Source organism: Littorina saxatilis, linkage group LG13, assembly GCF_037325665.1.
Source record: "Littorina saxatilis isolate snail1 linkage group LG13, US_GU_Lsax_2.0, whole genome shotgun sequence".
In the NCBI taxonomy this organism is placed as follows: domain Eukaryota; kingdom Metazoa; phylum Mollusca; class Gastropoda; order Littorinimorpha; family Littorinidae; genus Littorina; species Littorina saxatilis.
In genome coordinates, this window is record NC_090257.1 from 41,059,148 (window position 1) to 41,081,532 (window position 22,385).

General features: G+C 41.2%; 1 protein-coding gene across 4 annotated transcripts in view; it reads left to right on the top strand.

Moving 5' to 3' along the window:
* The window catches only part of LOC138945758 (patatin-like phospholipase domain-containing protein 4), an 85,988-nt gene that overhangs the window by 36,640 nt on the left and 26,963 nt on the right, over nucleotides 1-22,385 (top strand). The window contains exon 1 of one of the 4 annotated variants that reach the window (XM_070317264.1): nucleotides 4,865-4,981. The exons of 2 other annotated variants lie outside the window; for them this stretch is intronic. The gene's annotated coding sequence lies outside the window, so the exon portion shown is untranslated. Of the gene's footprint in view, nucleotides 1-4,864; nucleotides 4,982-19,259; nucleotides 19,389-22,385 lie in introns of those variants that run through there. One more of the 4 variants, XM_070317265.1, reaches the window with a different exon arrangement.

Below are 22,385 nucleotides of genomic sequence, written 5' to 3' on the forward strand. Positions count from 1 at the left end.
GTACTTGTAACTGTTTACCACCTCTATGTCCTCGTTTCCGTACTTCCAGGCTTCATTTGCTGCCAAAAATCCTCCTTTTCTAAAAACGATTACCTTTGTCTTGTTCAGGTTGACCGTCATGGAAAACTTATTCGTAAACTGTTTTAACACATCAATCTGTTTCTGTAACCCGGCTGCGCTATAGGATATCAAGAGTACATCGTCGGCAAACAGCAATATGAGAATCTGCATCACGTCAGGTGTTAACTGTATTCCATGTTTACCGTTTTGAAACATTTCAAGTGCCAGTTCATTAATCAGGAATGAAAACAATGTTGGTGAAAGCACAGAACCTTGAGGGACTCCACATGGACAACGGAAAAACTCCGACGGGCCATCGTCGGTGCGAACACAAGACTTCACTCCTTTGTACATACTTTGCAGGATGTTCAACATCTTTCCGCCAACCCCGTGCTTGCGTAATACATTCCATAACATAGCCCTATTGACTGAGTCAAAAGCCTTGCGGAAGTCTACGAAACATATGTAGACCTTACCCGATCTTTTAAGAAGGTACCTCTGGACAATAGCATATAGCACAAACATATTGTCCACAGTGTGTGTGTGTGTGTGTGTGTGTGTGTGTGTGTGTGTGTGTGTGTGTGTGTGTGTGTGTGTGTGTGTGTGTGTTTGGGAGGAGGGGGGGAGGTTTTTTTTTCGTATGTGTTGCTTACTTTATTTGTTTGTTTGTTTGTTTGTACTAACTGAGTACACGCCGAGTACATGTAACAGGAAACAATGGGAATAACGTAGACAATCGTCAATGCAGAACTTGATGATGTAAGAAATATATTTCATTAACATGACTCATTTCCAAAATATCTTTTTTAATTTGCGGAAACGCTGAACGAGCCAAGCGCACAGCATAAGTCAAGGTATAAATAACACAGGTATTCGTTCAGTGCGAGTGTAAGGAGAGTAATTCCAGCAATACTTTTTACGTGAAAATGAGTGCTTTAAGCAAAAAGCTTTCTTTTGAGGAATGATTTAAGTATTATTGACGTTTGATTTGTCTGTTCAAATCATTAAGTGAATCATTTCAGAAATATTCATTCCAAAACTATTATTTCTTGAAACACTTTTGGATAGAAAAAAAGAGCATAAAAAAGCACAACAGAAACCAAACGGCTTTTCTGATTGGGGTTCATTGTTGTAACTCTATAAGTTTTTATTTATTTATTAGTGAGTATTTCTACGCACATACCCTCCCAGAGGGAGGCTCATGGCGTTTACAATATGCCGTGTGAGATGGAATTTTTTTACACAATATATCACGCATTCACATCGGCCAGTAAATCTCAAGCGTGTTAGGCGAGTATATATTTTCACGGCCTATTATTCCAAGTCACACGGGTATTTGGTGGACATTTTTTTATATATGTCTATACAATTTTGCCAGGAAAGACCCTCTTGTCAATCGTGGGATCTTTAACGTGCACACCCCAATGTAGTGTACACGGGACCTCGGTTTTTCGTCTCATCCGAAAGACTAGCACTTGAACCCACCACCTAGGTTAGGAAAGGGGGGAGAAAATAGCGGCCTGACCCAGGGTCGAACACGCAACCTCTCGATTCCGAGCGCAAGTGCGTTACCACTCGGCCACCCAGACACAAAGAAGGAATAACAAAGATAATCGTCAATTTAAAGTTTGAAATTCATGCTTTTAGAAAAAAAATTCGTGGACATGAATGCTTAGAACTGAAAGTATAGCTTGGGAGAAAGGGTGAAGTAAGAGTCTGGAGACAGCACAGAGAAAGGGGCCCCGTATTACAAAAGGCTTTTCTGTTTGGCTTTCATTGTTGATTCTATCACGTTTCATCCTAGTAGATTTCATGCTGTGTTTTTGGTGCTTGTGTGGATTGGTGACCCCCGTTGAAGTGACGCACTTTGCCACTTTCAATGACAATGGACCAAGGCCAGGACCTCTCTCACCCCACCCCCCCCCCCCCCCACCCCACAAACCCCCTTTTGTTGTCGGGGTCCCCGCAGATGTAAACAAGTCAGACGGAATGCCCCTACCCTGGATACTATCCTTGGCATTCGATGTCGTTAATCCAACAAATAAGCCCACAAATTTGTGGGGCACATTTCTAGTTTGTGGACCACAAAAATAAGCCCACAAATTTGTGGGACACATTTCCAGTTTGTGGACCACAAAATGAAGGCCAAAACAAAATGTGGGGCACAAAATGTGCGCCATAAAAATAAAGGATCGAATGCCAAGGATACACAACATGCCCCTTGTTTTGTTGTGTGATTGTGGTTGCTGTTATGAGACTGTTGGACTTGTGTGTGTAGGAAGTTGTGTTCTTTTCATTTCTTTGATTGGCTGACATTTTCTGAGTGTTTCTATACTGCTAATGGTATTCTGTTCGGTAAATAAGTTATTTTTACATTTAGTCAAGTTTTGACTAAATGTTTTAACGTAGAGGGGAATCGAGACGAGGGTCGTGGTGTATGTGTGTGTGTCTGTCTGTCTGTCTGTGCGTGTGTGTGTGTAGAGCGATTCAGACCAAACTACTGGACCGATCTTTATGAAATTTGACATGAGAGTTCCTGGGAATGATATCCCCGGACTTTTTTTGTCTTTTTTTTACATTTAGTCAAGTTTTGACTAAATGTTTTAACGTAGAGGGGGAATCGAGACGAGGGTCGTGGTGTATGTGTCATTGTGTGTGTGTGTGTGTGTGTGTGTGTCTGTCTGTCTGTCTGTCTGTCTGTCTGTGCGTGTGTGTGTGTAGAGCGATTCAGACCAAACTACTGGACCGATCTTTATGAAATTTGACATGAGAGTTCCTGGGAATGATATCCCCGGACATATTTTTCTTTTTTTCGATAAATACCTTTGATGACGTCATATCCTGCTTTTTGTAAAAGTTGAGGCGGCACTGTCACACCCTCATTTTTCAATCAAATTGATTGAAATTTTGGCCAAGCAATCTTCGACGAAGGCCGGACTTCGGTATTGCATTTCAGCTTGGTGGCTTAAAAATTAATTAATGACTTAAAAATCTGAAAATTGTAAAAAAAAAAAACCAATTTTAAAACGATCCAAATTTACGTTCATCTTATTCTTCATCATTTCCTGATTCCAAAAACATATAAATATGTTATATTCGGATTAAAAACAAGCTCTGAGTCAATTTCACTGCCTTTGCATCGAGCGGTGGACTGACGATGCTACGAGTATACGCTCTTGCTGTACAAATGCAATGAGTTCAGTTTCATTCTGTTAGTTCGACAGCTTGACTAAATGTTGTAATTTCGCCTGACGCGACTTGTTTACATCTTAGTTGGTTCGGTTTCTTGTTTTCCTTTCTATCTCTTTGCGCTGGCTTTTCTGTCGCGCTTTCTTTTCAATTCAAATGTCAACATTTCGCGATCAGTCAATGGGCGATCACGATTTGAATCAATATTCTTTCTTCAGTTGTCCGTATTGACTTCGTTGCACCCGAGCGGACGTCAAAAAGTGTGTGCATGCGTTTGAATAAGGCACAACAGCGTTCATGTCACTGCAAGGACCGGTTGCATAATCACTCTTTGAAATCCACTGATTGATGTAGCGTTTATTCGTCGCGTCTTGTGCGTACAGGAAAGGTCAAGCCAACATGGACAAAGGAATGCATTGAAGTTTCCGTTCAACGACTGACCTCACATTTGAATAAGCGTTGATCTGAGACGGTAAATATCAGGTTTGAATGGGGCAATAACACGTGGTCAACTAGTTACACGCAGCGACTAACCAACTCCGATGTAAATATGTATGTTATGCAGTATCCGCACGATATGATGCCTTATTCGAAAATCGGCACATCGGAGCCAAGATTCACTGGCGATGGCCCGCATTGATCGCTGAGCATGCGTGTTTTCTAAACCCACGTGACCTCAAGCAAAGCTCACGTGAACGTTGTCGGCGATCACTCGGAGCAAGCGATCATTGCCGCAACAAATCGTAAACTCTGATGCGTATATTTTTTCGAAAGTATGGGGGTCATATCGAGCAGACACTGACTGATATACACATCATTGTCAGTTGCGCCCCACTCTAGTGAGTCAAAACTCTTCCACGCTTCACAAACATGACAGAGTTATTTCCGGAAAAGATCTGCTTAGATTATCTCACCGAATCGAGCTAGATAGAAGGCGCATTCCTTCGCGTGTAAACGATTGTACCGCCATCTCAGATCCCGCCAGGCTTTTACATGTGATAAGACCATCCCTTCACTCGGACCGATACCCACAATCACCTGCTTGGCTGTGTTCTGTGAAGAATGGAATTGTTTGCACATGTATGTATTCATTATCTGTACGGACAGCAGTGGCATTCTGTCAGACTCTGTTGATTGTGTGTGTGTGTGTGTGTGTGTGTGTGTGTGTGTGTGTGTGTGTGTGTGTGTGTGTGTGTGTTTGTGTGTGTGTGTTTGTGTGTGTGTGTGTTTGTATGTGTGTGTGTGTGTGTGTGTGTGTGTGTGTGTGTGTGTGTGTTGTGTGTGTGTGGGTGTGTGTTTGTGTGTGTGTCTGTCTGTATGTTTTAATGTGGCGGGATGGCCTACTCCCATAAAATCCTGGGCAGATATCTGAAATAGTGAACCAAACTGTTTTTACGGGAAGAAGTTTGCCTTTAAATGTACCCCACCAGTCCGATCATGGCCAGATTCACTGAAGCGAAGCGGGTGTCTTTGACCTGCCCCAACCCGGGTAGTGTCACCGGGTCACCCAGCTAACCGAAAACCGTAGCGTGTCTTGGCTTTTGTTGGGGGGGGGGGGGGGGTTGTTGCTGACAGGGGTATAAATCCACCCGTATCGGGTGGCGGTGTTAGAATTAGCCGGGTGAGCTTGCTTTGGCCGGCTGTTTCTGGCTGTGTCAAATATAATACAGTTTTTTGTTATACCAGCTGGTCTGTTGCTTCGTAGTATAGTTGTCAGGTCTTGGGAGATTTGGTGAGTTTTGTTAAAATAATGTTTTATTTAGTTATCCTTTGACGGTTGTTTCCAGCTCCGTAAAAGAAGCCAGTCTATGCTAGTGCTAGCTGGTCCTTTACTTTGGAATATATACTTGTTTGGCTTGGGAGATTCGGGTTGTTTTTTCTTCAAAATAGTTTTTTTTATTTAATCATACTTTGTCGGTTTTGTTTGGCTTCGTAAGTAATATACCGTCGTCATCCCGGAATTTTGGCGTAACTCGATTCTTGTCGATTTTGATATTTTTTTGCTTTAGATCAAGTAAGTCATTCTCCATTAAAAATATTCTCTAAAATACGATGGAAAATATATAACTTATTATTCTTTTATCTTTTTATCCATACCAGGTACAAATATAAACACTATTTCATCATAACAATAATCAGTGTTGGCCTTCTGCTGAAAGGCTGTCTACAATGAGTTACGCCAAAATTCCATGACGACGTTGATACGGTGTCTAGTCGTGCCAGCTCGGCCGTTACTTCAGAGTACGTAGCTGTTTCGCCAGCGAGAGTCGACGGTGTATCTGGTACGTAAGTCTTGTTACTATAATGTTTTATACAATCAACCGTTGGCATAACTCAAACATAAACATGTCACTTGAGGACTGGGTGGCCGAGTGGTAACGCACTTGCGCTCGGAAGCGAGAGGTTGCGAGTTCGACCCTGGGTCAGGGCGTTAGCAATTTTCTCCCCCCTTTCCTAACCTAGGTGGTGGGTTCAAGTGCTAGTCTTTCGGATGAGACGAAAAACTAGGTCCCTTCGTGTACACTACATTGGGGTATGCACGTTAAAGATCCCACGATTGACAAAAGGGTCTTTCCTGGCAAAATTGTTTAGGCATAGATAAAAATGTCCACCAAAATACCCGTGTGATTTGGAATAATAGGCCGTGAAAAGTAGGATATGCGCCGAAATGGCTGCGATCTGCTGGCCGATGTGAATGCGTGATGTATTGTGTAAAAAAAAATCCATCTCACACGGCATGAATAAATCCCTGCGCCTTGAATATGTGCGCCATATAAATTGCATAAAATTAAAATAATAAAAAATAAAAATAAATCCCTGCGCTTAGAACTGTACCCACGGAATACGCGCGATATAAGCCTCATATTGATTGATTGACTTTGTCTATCTTAAAGAAGCCCTCAAATGACCAACATTTGACATCTGTGTTGTTTTTTCAAGGCATTCTTTTTAAGGATGTTTTTAGTTTTTAAGGAGGTCCTCAATTGATCCCGAAGTTGACTTCGCGAAATCTTTTTATGGAAAATAAAGTGCCAAAGCTTTGTGCAGCGAGCTTCGCGAAGTGTTTTTATGGAAAATGCAGTGCCAAAGCTTTGTGCAGCGAGCTTCGCGAAGTCTTTTTATGGAAAATAAAGTGCCAAAGCTTTGTGCAGCGAGCTTCGCGAAGTGTTTTTATGGAAAATAAAGTGCCAAAGCTTTGTGCAGCGAGCTTCGCGAAGTGTTTTTATGGAAAATAAAGTGCCAAAGCTTTGTGCAGCGAGCTTCGCGAAGTGTTTTTATGGAAAATGCAGTGCCAAAGCTTTGTGCAGCGAGCTTCACGAAGTGTTTTTATGGAAAATGCAGTGCCAAAGCTTTGTGCAGCGAGCTTCGCGAAGTGTTTTTATGGAAAATGCAGTGCCAAAGCTTTGTGCAGCGAGCTTCGCGAAGTGTTTTTATGGAAAATGCAGTGCCAAAGCTTTGTGCAGCGAGCTTCGCGAAGTGTTTTTATGGAAAATGCAGTGCCAAAGCTTTGTGCAGCGAGCTTCGCGAAGTGTTTTTATGGAAAATGCAGTGCCAAAGCTTTGTGCAGCGAGCTTCGCGAAGTGTTTTTATGGAAAATGCAGTGCCAAAGCTTTGTGCAGCGAGCTTCGCGAAGTGTTTTTATGGAAAATGCAGTGCCAAAGCTTTGTGCAGCGAGCTTCGCGAAGTGTTTTTATGGAAAATGCAGTGCCAAAGTTTTGTGCAGCGAGCTTCGCGAAGTGTTTTTATGGAAAATAAAGTGCCAAAGCTTTGTGCAGCGAGCTTCGCGAAGTGTTTTTATGGAAAATGCAGTGCCAAAGCTTTGTGCAGCGAGCTTCGCGAAGTGTTTTTATGGAAAATGCAGTGCCAAAGCTTTGTGCAGCGAGCTTCGCGAAGTGTTTTTATGGAAAATGCAGTGCCAAAGCTTTGTGCAGCGAGCTTCGCGAAGTGTTTTTATGGAAAATGCAGTGCCAAAGGCAGCTTTGTGCAGCGAGCTTCGCGAAGTGTTTTTATGGAAAATGCAGTGCCAAAGCTTTGTGCAGCGAGCTTCGCGAAGTGTTTTTGTGGAAAATGCAGTGCCAAAGCTTTGTGCAGCGAGCTTCGCGAAGTGTTTTTATGGAAAATGCAGTGCCAAAGCTTTGTGCAGCGAGCTTCGCGAAGTGTTTTTGTGGAAAATGCAGTGCCAAAGCTTTGTGCAGCGAGCTTCGCGAAGTGTTTTTATGGAAAATGCAGTGCCAAAGCTTTGTGCAGCGAGCTTCGCGAAGTGTTTTTATGGAAAATGCAGTGCCAAAGCTTTGTGCAGCGAGCTTCACGAAGTGTTTTTATGGAAAATGCAGTGCCAAAGCTTTGTGCAGCGAGCTTCGCGAAGTGTTTTTATGGAAAATGCAGTGCCAAAGCTTTGTGCAGCGAGCTTCGCGAAGTGTTTTTATGGAAAATGCAGTGCCAAAGCTTTGTGCAGCGAGCTTCGCGAAGTGTTTTTATGGAAAATGCAGTGCCAAAGCTTTGTGCAGCGAGCTTCGCGAAGTGTTTTTATGGAAAATGCAGTGCCAAAGCTTTGTGCAGCGAGCTTCGCGAAGTGTTTTTATGGAAAATGCAGTGCCAAAGCTTTGTGCAGCGAGCTTCGCGAAGTGTTTTTATGGAAAATGCAGTGCCAAAGCTTTGTGCAGCGAGCTTCGCGAAGTGTTTTTATGGAAAATGCAGTGCCAAAGCTTTGTGCAGCGAGCTTCGCGAAGTGTTTTTATGGAAAATGCAGTGCCAAAGCTTTGTGCAGCGAGCTTCGCGAAGTGTTTTTATGGAAAATGCAGTGCCAAAGTTTTGTGCAGCGAGCTTCGCGAAGTGTTTTTATGGAAAATGCAGTTCCAAAGCTTCGTGCAGCCAGCTTCGCGAAGTGTTTTTATGGAAAATGCAGTGCCAAAGCTTTGTGCAGCGAGCTTCGCGAAGTGTTTTTATGGAAAATGCAGTGCCAAAGCTTTGTGCAGCGAGCTTCGCGAAGTGTTTTTATGGAAAATGCAGTGCCAAAGCTTTGTGCAGCGAGCTTCGCGAAGTGTTTTTATGGAAAATGCAGTGCCAAAGCTTTGTGCAGCGAGCTTCGCGAAGTGTTTTTATGGAAAATGCAGTGCCAAAGCTTTGTGCAGCGAGCTTCGCGAAGTGTTTTTATGGAAAATGCAGTGCCAAAGCTTTGTGCAGCGAGCTTCGCGAAGTGTTTTTATGGAAAATGCAGTGCCAAAGCTTTGTGCAGCGAGCTTCGCGAAGTGTTTTTATGGAAAATGCAGTGCCAAAGCTTTGTGCAGCGAGCTTCGCGAAGTGTTTTTATGGAAAATGCAGTGCCAAAGCTTTGTGCAGCGAGCTTCGCGAAGTGTTTTTATGGAAAATGCAGTGCCAAAGCTTTGTGCAGCGAGCTTCGCGAAGTGTTTTTATGGAAAATGCAGTGCCAAAGCTTTGTGCAGCGAGCTTCGCGAAGTCGACTTCGTCCAATTAATATCAGGCTTTCTGGTAACTCAATTTGTTAACAAAAGTAAATAATTTGGATCAAAAAAGACAAATGATAATCGAAGCTAGCTTAATTGTGTTATCATATGGTCTAGTTTTGTGTCTGTCTCTCTCTCTCTCTCTCTCTCTCTCTCTCTCTCTCTCTCTCTCTCTCTCTCTCTCTCTCTCTCTCTCTCTCTCTCTCTCTCTCGCCTGAAGTTTTTTACGCACTTACACACCTTAAGCAAACAGGCTCCCGGGGAATCGACGGCCTCGATGGTAGGATTCTTGAATTGTCAGCCCCTGTAATTTCTGAAACACTCACTTACCTTTATAATCTTTGTTTAGACAAAAAGTATTTCCCAGTCGCCCTGAAACAGGCTAAAGTCATTCCTCTGTTTAAATCAGGTGACATAAAAGACCCATCAAACTATAGGCCAATTTCAATATTGTCTGTTCTATCAAAACCAATTGAAAAACACATTAACAAACATATTCTAACGCATTTTAACCAAAACAATTTACTTCACCCTAAACAATCGGGTTTTAGAGCTAACCATTCCTGCCATACTGCCTTAGTTTCTCTTGTTGATCAATGGCTGGAGAAAATAAACGACAATGAATTCTGTGGTGCCATTTTTGTTGATTTTGCTAAAGCCTTTGACGTTATTGATCACACGTTATTACTGAGAAAATTCGCATTGTATGGCGTCGGAATCGAAACTGTCAAACTTATTAGTTCATTTCTCACCGGCAGACAACAAACTGTACTAACAAACGCCTCGGCGTCGAGCATGCAAGAAGTAAAATACGGTGTACCAAAAGGATCGGTTTTAGGACCCCTCCTCTTCTCTATATACATTAATGACCTCCCCCTACATATTCAAAATGTATGTGAACTTTTTGCAGATGACACCACAATTCACTCCAGCAACACAAATTTAACTCGCTTATCAGAATCAATTCAAAGGAGTTTAAACCAGTTGACAGAGTGGACTGAACTAAACCATATGTCTCTTAACCCAAAGAAAACCAAATATATGGTTATAACAACAAGACAAAAACGCCAGAATATTTGTTCAGCTGGTCCTGTTTTAATGATAGATGGTGAAATAGTGGAAAAAGTCGACCATCACAAACTGCTGGGTCACAGTGGTGTCAAAGAAAGTGTATCTCTTATATAGAATTAAACACTTCCTGAACTGCCACACCAGAAAGTTATTCTTCATTGCTCATATTCAATCTGTTATTGATTACGCATCCACTCTATGGGACTCAGCAAGTGAAAATTCCTTAAAACCACTTAGCAGATTACATAAAAGAGCGCTAAAAGTAGTATTACTAAAGCACACTACCCTCACAGAGTTAGACTACATACATTTAGGGATCTTGTACCTCTAAAGTCAAGACTGCTTTTTAATAAAGGAATCTTTATGCATAAAATTATATCCGAAACTCTACCTCAAACCATTTGTTCAAAGTTCTCTTTGAAGAATTCACACCACCTTATGAAATTTAACACTCCTCTTCCTAGGATAGACTTATTTAAGTCTAGTCTAGTTTATTCCGGTGGCTGTCTCTGGAACGCTCTTCCGAATGCCTTACGGGAAGCTACCAGCACAGATTCTTTCAAAAACAAATATATATCCCATTTAATGAAAATAGTATATTCTTGATTGTTATGACACAGTCACTCACTTTTGATTTATTGTTTTGTTTATGAAATTATGATGTTCTGCATAATATCCATTGTCTTGCAGAGTTGATGTACTATTGCATAATATTCTGACTCTAATTGACTTGCAAATTTTTGCTTTGCACCTTGTCATGAACATTTATTAACTACAATGTTTCATATAATGCGCTTATGTACATAAACTTATACTGTTTCACTAATTATGTATGTATGTAGTAGTAGTTATTATAGTAGATTTAGTCCCTCTTTAGGGCGAGGGCTCTGACTAAGGACAGAAAATCGCCTGCATGGAAAAACCCGTTTACACCCAACGGCCGATAGTTAGCTAGTAAACTAACAGTTCAACAATGCACGGTTTAACAGGAAAAGTGCAGTCTATACAAACTAATCCTATGCTTTGAAACTTATCGAAACTTTACACAAGTTCATGCATTTTTTCCGCGATAGAGTAGACCGATGCTCAAAACGGAAAAGTTCAGTCTACAAACTATTAATATCCTTTTGCAACAGAAACTTCAACAACAAAGTGACAAGAGTACTCAGGCATTTTTATCTTTGACATATTTATAAATGAAAGTGTTTTTAATGATGCTATGTTTAAATTGTGTTGAATTGTCTTGTTAATCAGCCAGAAACTAAATGTCTCTATTTGAGGGGATAAAGCATTGTTTCATTACATTGTATTGTAATGTTGCACATGCATATAAAGAGTTTCTTAATCTCCTTATGAAATTACTGTACTGTATTATCAGTGCTGATTTATTTCTAAACGTGTTGAAACTTTCAATCGCACTCTGCGGCAGGCTGTCATCACCGAAAATACTTCGACCATTGTAAATACGTGGGTTCAAATAGGGTACGACACACCTTGGAATAGTTACCGTGCGTTCGCTGTGACTGGTCACTAGCACACCCTTTGAGCGAACCAGTCGGGAATTTGGCGAGTCGCATTCTCCACTATTGAATCTGTTGCCGGTGAAAATAGTGTCAGTATTCCAGGCTGTGTGATTTTGTGACATGTACTTTGGATATCGATGGTATTTTGACAGGTAAATTGAATTTTGTTTACTTTTGTTAGCTGTTTGGCTTTATTCATTTTCGTGTGTTTTAGAATTGGATGAATGATTTGATCAGCTGGTTGAGATTTATTGATAAATAGGACTATATTGGGCTCTGCTACTCTCTCATGAGAAGTAGAACTGGTGTAAACTTTGCCACATTCTCTTTGTTCTAGATGACAAAATATTTATTTGAGTGTACTCGAACCGTTGTCTAATTGTTATGATTGAGATAGCTGACGAGATCTTTATATTTGTGAAGTAGTGTGGGCAAAGCGATAACAGTTGGTTAAATGTTATGATTGAGATAGCTGACGTGATCTTTATATTTGTGAAGTAGTGTGGGCAAAGCGATAACAGTTGGTTAAATGTTATGATTGAGATAGCTGACGAGATGTTTATATTTGTGAAGTAGTGTGGGCAAAGCGATAACAGTTGGTTAAATGTTATGATTGAGATAGCTGACGAGATGTTTATATTTGTGAAGTAGTGTGGGCAAAGCGATAACAGTTGGTTAAATGTTATGATTGAGATAGCTGACGAGATGTTTATATTTGTGAAGTAGTGTGGACAAAGCGATAACAGTTGGTTAAATGTTATGATTGAGACAGCTGACGAGATGTTTATATTTGTGAAGTAGTGTGGACAAAGCGATAACAGTTGGTTAAATGTTATGATTGAGATAGCTGACGTGATCTTTATATTTGTGAAGTAGTGTGGGCAAAGCGATAACAGTTGGTTAAATGTTATGATTGAGATAGCTGACGTGATCTTTATATTTGTGAAGTAGTGTGGGCAAAGCGATAACAGTTGGTTAAATGGAAATGAATTTAAACAAACAAAGAAGTTAATAATAAAAAAGCACCTGGCCATATTTTGTTTATTCTTTATTTTTTGTTCTCTTACTGTATGGTTTTCTCTCCCCCCCCCTTCCGTCTTCCCTTGTTGTTGTTGTTGTTGTTGTTGTTGTTGTTGTTGTTGTTGTTGTTGTTGTTGTTGTTGTTTTCTCCCCCCCGTCTTCCCTTGTTGTTGTTGTTGTTGTTGTTGTTGGTGGTGGTGGTGTTGTTGTTGTTGTTGTTGTTGTTGTTGTTGTTGTTGTTGTTGTTGTTGTTGTTGTTGTTGTTGTTGTTGTTGTTATTACAGTTTTAAACAAATTGTTCGCGTAGAATGTCCCCCCTTTTCTCCTTCTCTCTCAATATTTATTTCTGTCGTTTGAAGCAGTCACTCGTCTAGATGTTGGTGTTATTTATTTATCTTTATCCTACATACGTGAGAGAGACACCCGTGAGATAATAATCGTTCAAATCACACATGTGTATATCATGTAAATGAGGTCATGTCAAGCAAGTCTGGCAGGAACCTGTTTTTCCACTGCTTATGATGCCAAAGTCACCGAGACAAACGTCATTATAGAAAAAAATTTGCGCTCACCAATTACCCTCCATGAATTTTTAGAACTAACACGTCACGCCACACTTTCAGAGTGACGTTTCTTTGCTTTAACGTAATAGATTGCACGAGGCTTTAGAAGAGATCGAGGTTCCAAAGCAAGCGTCTTCAATTTAGCTGCCTCGACTGCAGGACATTTTCAGTAAAATACACGTAAGTACAGTATGTAGGATAAACAGAATACTACATGGCTTGCTGTGTCGTACCAGATTTACACTCGTTGCTTTTTCAAATAGTGAACAGCTCGCTTTCGCTCGCAGTTCAATATTTAAAAAAAACAACCTCGGTTAAATCTGGTACGACACAGCAAGCCATGTAGTATTCTCTATAGACACAGCAAGCCATGTAGTATTCTCTATATTTGTCTTTTTTTTTTTTTTTTTTTTTTTTTTTTTTGCACAGCATTAAATTAAATAGTGACGGAATATTGCATTGCTGCATGCAAACCATGCGTTTGAACCGAATTGATGTCTTTCGTTTTCTGTTCTTCGTCAGTTCACGCTTTGTTTTCTTTCTTTCCGTTTTATTTATTCATTTATTTTTGGTTTTTTTAGTTAGTTGGTCGACATTCCATATCGAGCTGACCTGCCTTTGATAAATATCCAGTTTTTCCCAGCAGCAATGCAAAGCACGGGTTTTGTCGAGAGCAAAAGTTGCACATCATTTAATGTGCCCCCTCTTCTTATGAGATGTACTTTTGGACTTGACGCAAATCTTTGTTGTTCGGCTTTGGCATCACCAAGAACCATTCTCCTGCTTTAATCCTACTTTGCTTCTTTAATTCGGGAAGGTGAAAATGTGGTACACCAGCACAACCCTCTGTCCACCGAGGTGAAACCTGTATCGCATTCACTCATGACTGACAAACTTTGTCCTTGAAATCCCTTTTGCATTCTTGTCTTTATCGGGATTTTTATTTTGTGGCGGTGATACACATCCCGTTTGCACATACCACCTGGTTAACTTAAAGAGTGTCTTTGGCGCTGAATATCCATGAGAATTTTCTTTGAAACAAAATCAGTCATCACGGATTGTTATATGGTGGACACTAGCTTTGACATTGGGGATAACAATAGTTGTGCAATACCTCATAAATTAGACATATGTTTTGTTTAGTTTTACAATGATGAACCTCGGTCATTCTGCCATAAGTGCAGGTGGCTGATAACACCTAAACCCACAAACACCTGTTGCAGCCAGCTTTCCACTTGGCGGAGGGATCGACACGAATTTCCCATCGATGGGATAATAAAGTGATGAAAAATGGAAATAGAAATGTTCTGTCGGAACAGGCGAAAACATGAAAACGAAAGTCATGTAATTTCACCCGTACTGTTTGACATTGCAAGCATAATATTTCGACCCATCGCCCGCTAGCAGAGTCAGTGACCGCGGTTTGTTTTACCCGCAGATTCCGGGGTAGCGGGGGGCGAGTGCATAGATAGATATATGACTGTGGAGAGAGTGCTCACCTATATGCACGCCGCAAGGTTATCACAAAGTCCTCCCTACGTCAATCTGTGATCTGTGGGTTACGCCAGAACTGCACGCACAACACTATTCTCAAGTGCAGAATTTTCACCATTTAAAGGAACCTCCCCTCCCTTGTTGACCATCGTGAAAATCGCGAAAGATTCCCGCAGGCTTTTACCGAGATATGAGCATCCCTCCATTTAGACACATAGCAAGATTCAACGTGCAGCCTAGCTGGTACTAGAGCAGAGAGAACATTTCTCGCTGGATGATTATTTTTGGCTCACGTAAGTGTAGCCTATGCGATCGTAACTTTGTCTGTCTGTGCGTGCGTGGGTGCGTATGTGCGTGCGTGTGTATGTCTGTGGTAGAAACTCTAACATTTGAAGACGTCACATTACATTGACGTCACATTATGACGTAAGAGGGTTAGACGTCACGCGAAGGAAGTACTGAAAGTCTCGGTCATTATTATTTTGAGCGCGCCGAGACTAGTTGGCAGTCGTGTCCTGTAAGTAGACTACATGCAGACAGACAGATCTAGATCTAGTGTCTCGCTTTCTTGCACAGTTTCACCTATGCTCTTTCTGTGTGTGTGTGTGTGTGTGTGTGTGTGTGTGTGTGTGTGTGTGTGTGTGTGTGTGTGTGTGTGTGTGTGTGTGTGTGTGTGTGTGTGTATGTGTGACGGAGTGATTGAGTTTGTGTTACTGTTTGTCGATTTCTTACGTGAGCCTTGATGGCTTCGCCTCTTGTTGTTGCTGACATCTATGTTCTGACACCGTTGTCAGTCTGCAAAACTGATTCCACAATGCTGTACCCCCAAAACGAACGAAAGGCCGTCGTCTACTTCCTTGTATTTTATTTTGCCGGTGAATCTTATGGTGCACCCATTGTAATGTGAGAAAGAGAACACAGCCTCTGCAAGTGAGTCGGATAATGTTGAGGTGTATTTACTTGTGAGGAATGGAACGCCGAAAGGTCGTTCTGCTCCAGACCTTGCATCATTGTCATACCTTCGTTGTCTCTGCAAGCCCAAGAGCGGGTGTCAGTTATGTAAACGTAAAGACACTCGACCTTGTGTGGTGCATTTTTTTGAGTTCATCGGTTGTAAGAGATTTTTTTCTTTTTGGTTAATCTTTAATTTTTTATGTTTAGTTTGTCCAGAAGTGCTGCTCTTGTGTTTTTGACAGGAAACTTGCGTCTGTGTTTGAAAGTGAATTATTCGCTGACATTATGTTTGTTCGTTGAATAAGTTTTGTTCAGAAAAATGCGCAGTTACCTTCAGAATCTGCTTCATGGCGATAAAGGAGAAGGGGGGTGGTGGTGGGGAGGGGTGGGGGGGTGGGGGGTGAGGAGTCAAAGTGAGCAAAGATACTGTAGGGGAAGGAGCTTAGGATCGTACCTTGTAACCCCATCTGTTGGAGTAGTTGGCGAACGTGACACTTCGTTTAACAGTATCGTGATATGATATTTACAGTCTTTTGCCTTTTGGACCTCCTTTCCTTCCCCTGTCATTATTAAAACGTCACCTTCGTGCACACACGCGACCTAGTAAAGCCTGAGGAGTCACTCGTGTTGTGATTTTTTTCATCATTTGAGCCAGCTGATTCGGTCTGGCTGTTCTCAGCTGATTCAGTCAGGCTGTTTTTTGTGTACACTTTTCAGTTCATTCGCAAGGGGAGCTTTTGTACCTCCGTACACTTCCTGACACCAATACCATCTTCCAACACAAAGAAGCTGTCACACCTACTTTCACATGAGTGCTATAGTGTTGTGCCCTACTTTCTTAGGAGTGCTATATTGTTGCCTATCAAAGTGAGGAACTCCTCGATAATGATGATAACATCGTTTATTTAACGTCACTCTGTAAAAACATTGGCGACATTGGCGACATTTGTATTATATAGCTTAGAACTCCTCGAGACGGGACAAGGAGTGTCATCAAAAGCTGGTACCCGTACCGCTGCGGTGTGAGAGCTATAAAACCAGACCCGTCTCCAACTTGGTTATGTCAATGTAAAAGGTACCTAATTCCTTCTCACATAAATCAAGTGCACCACATACGTGTTCAGGCTTTTACATGATGATTTTATTATTATTCTCTATTATTCTCTTTATTTATATAGCGCCTTATCCGAAGTTCAAAGCGCTTTATGCCGTGTGAGATGGAATTTTTTACACAATATATCACGCATTCACATCGACCAGCAAACCTCAAGCCTGTTAGGCGAATGTTCACCTTTCGCGGCCTTTATTCCAAGTCACACGGGTATTTGATGGACATTTTTATCTATGCCTATACAATTTTGCCAGGAAAGACCCTTTTGTCAATCGTGGGATCCTTAACGTGCACACCCCAATATAGTGTACACGAAGGGACCTCGGTTTTTCGTCTCATCCGAAAGACTGGCACTTGAACCCACCATCTAGGTTAGGAAAGGGGGGAGAAAATAGCGGCCCGACCCAGGGTCGAACACGCAACCTCTCGATTCCGAGCGCGAGTGCGTTACCACTCGGCCACCCAGTCATCATACGACGTACTTGGCCACGTACCAAAAATCAACAACCTAAAGGCTGTTCTTAATTGAGCCCGAAGTCGACTTCGCAAAAACTCCGCGAAGTCTTTTTACCAAATTTCAGTGCCAGAGCTTCGTGCAGCCAGCTTCACTTCAGTTAATGTGAGGTCTGACTTTTTGCTGGGAAGAGCGGGATTTGTTTCCTCTCCTTCTAGTGTCAGTAACGAAATGTATTCAGCAAAGAAATCCCGACCTTGCACAAAAAGCAGCTAGGCTGTTGATTTTTAGTATATGTCCTAGTGGAAGGAAGCTCCTATCCCATGAACAAGCCTGGACGAGATCTTGATTGTATGGATATATTTGTGACTGCAAACACGGTGGCTTTAACAAGAAACAAGGTACTGTACCTTTAAATGAGTCCACGAGAGCGTGCTAGATGACATTTTATCGGTTTATGCGAGCTAGCGTTCCGTGAAGGAGTTGGAGTTGTGGCCCTTTGACCTGCTTACTTTCGATGGTTCTCGCCTCACATTAACATACAGGTTTATATTCTCTTGTTTTATTCCGATACCTATCGCAGAGCGTGTCTGAATAGCTTTGGCTCTGTCAATAAGCCGATTACGGGTCACGTCGTACAGAGCCAGCTTTCGCTCTGTGTAATTATTGTCATCAAGCTCAGTGGACAGTGCCGTTACAGGCGGCTTAAAGACCCACTCCGCCTCGCGAAAAGGGGCTGATCGTCTAAGATCTGGTGAGGATTTGACATGGGACATCCCCCACTTGGTCACATACCAACAATGAACAGCCTGGGTGCTCTCTCTGCACAATGGTGTGTTTTTTTTTGTTTTTTTAAAGAATTAGTTTTGTAAAAGGCACTGGCACTTTAAGTATGGGAACTAACATAAAGAATATTTAGCGCCTGAATTAAACATTCAGTTTAAACTGCTGAATCAGTCAAGTATGGGAACTAACATGAAGAATATTTAGCGCCTGAATTCAACATTCAGTTTAAACTGCTGAATCAGTCAAGTATGGGAACTAACATGAAGAATGTTTAGCGCCTGAATTCAACATTCAGTTTAAACTGCTGAATCAGTCAAGTATGGGAACTAACATGAAGAATATTTAGCGCCTGAATTAAACATTCAGTTTAAACTGCTGAATCAGTCAAGTATGGGAACTAACATGAAGAATGTTTAGCGCCTGAATTCAACATTCAGTTTAAACTGCTGAATCAGTCAAGTATGGGAACTAACATGAAGAATATTTAGCGCCTGAATTAAACATTCAGTTTAAACTGCTGAATCAGTCAAGTATGGGAACTAACATGAAGAATATTTAGCGCCTGAATTCAACATTCAGTTTAAACTGCTGAATCAGTCAAGTATGGGAACTAACATGAAGAATATTTAGCGCCTGAATTCAACATTCAGTTTAAACTGCTGAATCAGTCAAGTATGGGAACTAACATGAAGAATATTTAGTGCCTGAATTCAACATTCAGTTTAAACTGGTGAATCAATCCCAAGTATGGGAACTAACATGAAGAATATTAGGCAGAGAGAGACAGAGAGAAAAACATTTGTTGTATACATGTAGCTGTAGTCTGTTGTGAAAGAAAGAGTAGGCATGAGAATCATTGTTTGTGCCGTGGAATGATGGGGCGGGAGCAATAGCCAATAACGCATGGTGGCATTGTAAACATGTTTCTCGTTGTACCTCTAAAAAAACCTAAAAAAAACCATGAAGAATATTGTCCAAACTGCTGTACCAATCGAGCAATCAAGTGTGGAAAGTAGAGTTGAAGAACTGTCAGCGCCTGCTTGTTCACAGGCACGAACCCATTTAATTCCTGGAAGCATTAAATACGATTACGCCCGTCGCTGCCCCTAAGGTCAGTGCTTGGACCAGGTCCGAATAATTAATACCTTTGGGGTCAACTGTAGGCGACAGTATTCCGCTCCGCCCCCTCCTCCCTGGTACCGTGCGTTTTCTGAACTGTGGACACTGATTTTCATGAAATCGAAGGATTTTTTTTTGTAACACCACTGTAATGTTTATTTCAATGTTTTAAGACGCCTGCATAATCCTAACTTGTTTGCACCATTGAAATAATACGATTTTCTCCATCACGATGATAACAAAGAGGCAGAAGTGTTCACACAAATCCAGATTTATCCTGTCCACTGCTTTGTAAACGCACTATAACACATGTTAGGAGATCAGCTTGCAGAAGGGAAAAGGCGTGTGTCAAAATTACCAAACGTGTGGATATTAATTGTTAATACCCGGGTGATCCCCCGCGCTGCGCATGTCAAGAGAACCACTGCGAAGTTTGGCGCGTGTGTGTGGTTTTGTGGAGGTAAATATATGAATATAATATATATACATGCTAAGAGAAATCTGTTTTCATTGTATTTGTGACTGGACAACTGACTGTAAGTGAAGCAAACTGTGCCAGCATTGCCTGATATCATAACAGTGAGTTTCTTGTTGTTGTTGTTGTTGTTGTTGTTGTTGTTGTTGTTGTTGTTGTTGTTGTTGTTGTTGTTTGTCTGAGTGAATGCTGTTTTTTTCCTTATTGAATTTGTTAACAATTGTTGACAATTGTAAAGTTTATTTTAAAATCAACTAGCTTGTGGAGTCTGACGTATGGGACAAGATGTTGAGGTAAATATCATGCTGTGAGGTTCTCAGTTCCAGACACAGCTCAAGTTATAAGATAACTTACACACTTTTCCGTGGCGATAGTACATTTTGATACAAGAATAACGTTTGCTGTAGTTGGTAAACTTTCTTATTGTGTGAAACTGAAATACAAAATATCATTGCTGCAGGTATTGGTCATTGTATTCAAACCAAGAACAGCATTGAAGTTTTGGAAAACGCATCATGTTGACTTGTGTGCACGCGCTTTCAAGTTTACTGGCCCTATAACTTACTTCGTGTACGTGTACTATAGACTGGAAAGGTCCTTGCACTCCGCGAAGCATTCATTCGTTTGGTTTTGTACTCATTTAATTAACTTACCTACTTTTTTCTGTAGCTGCGAAGTTGGACAAGAACCGGGTGAAACTGAAGGGGGGAGGGGGGGGGGGCACATTTGGCCTCACTAACTTCGGAGCGACTTCTGGCTTACAAACGCTGGTTGTAAATTGGCCGTGTGAACAGCGATTTAGTGCCGGTGGCTTCTGTACTTTTCTAATGTCATGACATTAATTGAATGTTGCCCGGAATATATTTGGCACTGAACCTTGTGTTTTTTATGGGTGCAAGACGATTTGCGACAACTCGTTAAGAATTGCATTCTCTTGGGTTTTTTGGGTGCAAGACGATTTGCGACAACTCGTTAAGAATTGCATTCTCTTGGGTTTTTTGGGTGCAAGACGATTTGCGACAACTCGTTAAGAATTGCATTCTCTTGGGTTTTTTGGGTGCAAGACGATTTGCGACAACTCGTTAAGAATTGCATTCTCTTGGGTTTTTTGGGTGCAAGACGATTTGCGACAACTCGTTAAGAATTGCATTCTCTTGGGTTTTTTGGCGAGGCTTTGCTTTTTCTTTCTCTATTGTTGTACAGAGTGGTGTACTTAAAGGCACGACTTCTCGTGAAAACAGGGGGAAAATGGTTTAGGTTGGTTCTCACTAATTACAATCACACTTCTATAAAAAAAAAATATATATATATATAAAAAATTAGACCCCTGTACTTTGTGATTGAAAAAAACCCGTAAAACTTGTTTTTGTATTTACTTAAACGCATGTGAGTTTTTATCGGCCGGAAATAGTGCAAGCTGTATTCCCTGTATGTCGGAAATAGTGCAAGCTGTATTCCCTGTATGTCAGAAATAGTGCAAGCTGTATTCCCTGTATGTCGGAAATAGTGCAAGCTGTATTCCCTGTATGTCGGAAATAGTGCAAGCTGTATTCCCTGTATGTCGGAAATAGTGCAAGCTGTATTCCCTGTATGTCGGAAATAGTGCAAGCTGTATTCCCTGTATGTTGGAAATAGTGCAAGCTGTATTCCCTGTATGTCGGAAATAGTGCAAGCTGTATTCCCTGTATGTCGGAAATAGTGCAAGCTGTATTCCCTGTATGTCGGAAATAGTGCAAGCTGTATTCCCTGTATGTCGGAAATAGTGCAAGCTGTATTCCCTGTATGTCGGAAATAGTGCAAGCTGTATTCCCTGTATGTCGGAAATAGTGCAAGCTGTATTCCCTGTATGCCGGAGAAGAGTAACTGTCCTTGTTAATTCGGCAAAATTGGGGGGGGGGGGGGGGGGGGGGGGGTGGTGTTTTTACGTTTAGTCAAGTTTTGACTAAATGTTTTAACATAGAGGGGGGAATCGAGACGAGGGTCGTGGTGTATGTCTGTATGTGTGTCTGCCTGTCTGTCTGTCTGTCTGTGTGTGTGTGTGTAGAGCGATTCAGACTTAGCTACTGGGCCGATCTTTATGAAATTTGACATGAGAGTTCCTGGGTATGATATCCCCGGACGTTTTTTTCTTTTTTTCGATAAATACCTTTGATGACGTCATATCCGGCTTTTTGTAAAAGTTGAGGCGGCACTGTCACACCCTCATTTTTCAATCAAATTGATTGAAATTTTGGCAAAGCAATCTTCGACGAAGCCCGGGGTTTGGTATTGCATTTCAGCTTGGTGGCTTAAAAACTAATGAGTGAGTTTGGTCATTAAAAATCGGAAACTTGTAATTAAAATTATTTTTTTATTAAACGATCCAAAAACAATTTCATCTTATTCTTCGTCATTTTCTGATTCCAAAAACATATACATATGTTATATTTGGATTAAAAACAAGCTCTGAAAATTAAAAATATAAAAATTATGATCAAAATTAAATTTCCGAAATCGTTTTAAAAACTATTTCATCTTATTCCTTGTCGGTTCCTGATTCCAAAAACATATAGATATGATATGTTTGGATTAAAAACACGCTCAGAAAGTTAAAACGAAGAGAGGTACAGTAAAGCGTGCTATGAAGCACAGCGCAATCGCTACCGCACCAAACAGACTCGTCACTTTCACTGCCTTTTGCACTAGCGGCGGACTACGTTCAGTTTCATTCTGTGAGTTCCACAGCTTGACTAAATGTAGTAATTTCGCCTTACGCGACTAGTTTGTTGTTGCTCTATACCCGCCCCAGGTGGCGTTTGACAGTGAAGTTTGGCGTGCTCCAAAGCATAGCCTTGTAGCGTGTGCTTATGTTGAACGTAAGCGTTGTACATGTTTAGCTCACAATCCAGTGGCATTATTGACTTATTTTTGATACAAGTCCCTTTAATAAAACCAAAGAATATATCTCGTGAAATTGATTGACGGACTGAGCTCCGAAATTAAACATAATTCATTAATTTGGTCATTTGATCAACGAAAATGACGAGAAAATGCGTACGTAATATCTACGAACTTATCTCCCATCCTTAAAAAAAAAAATGGCTGTGCCGATGTTTTGGTTT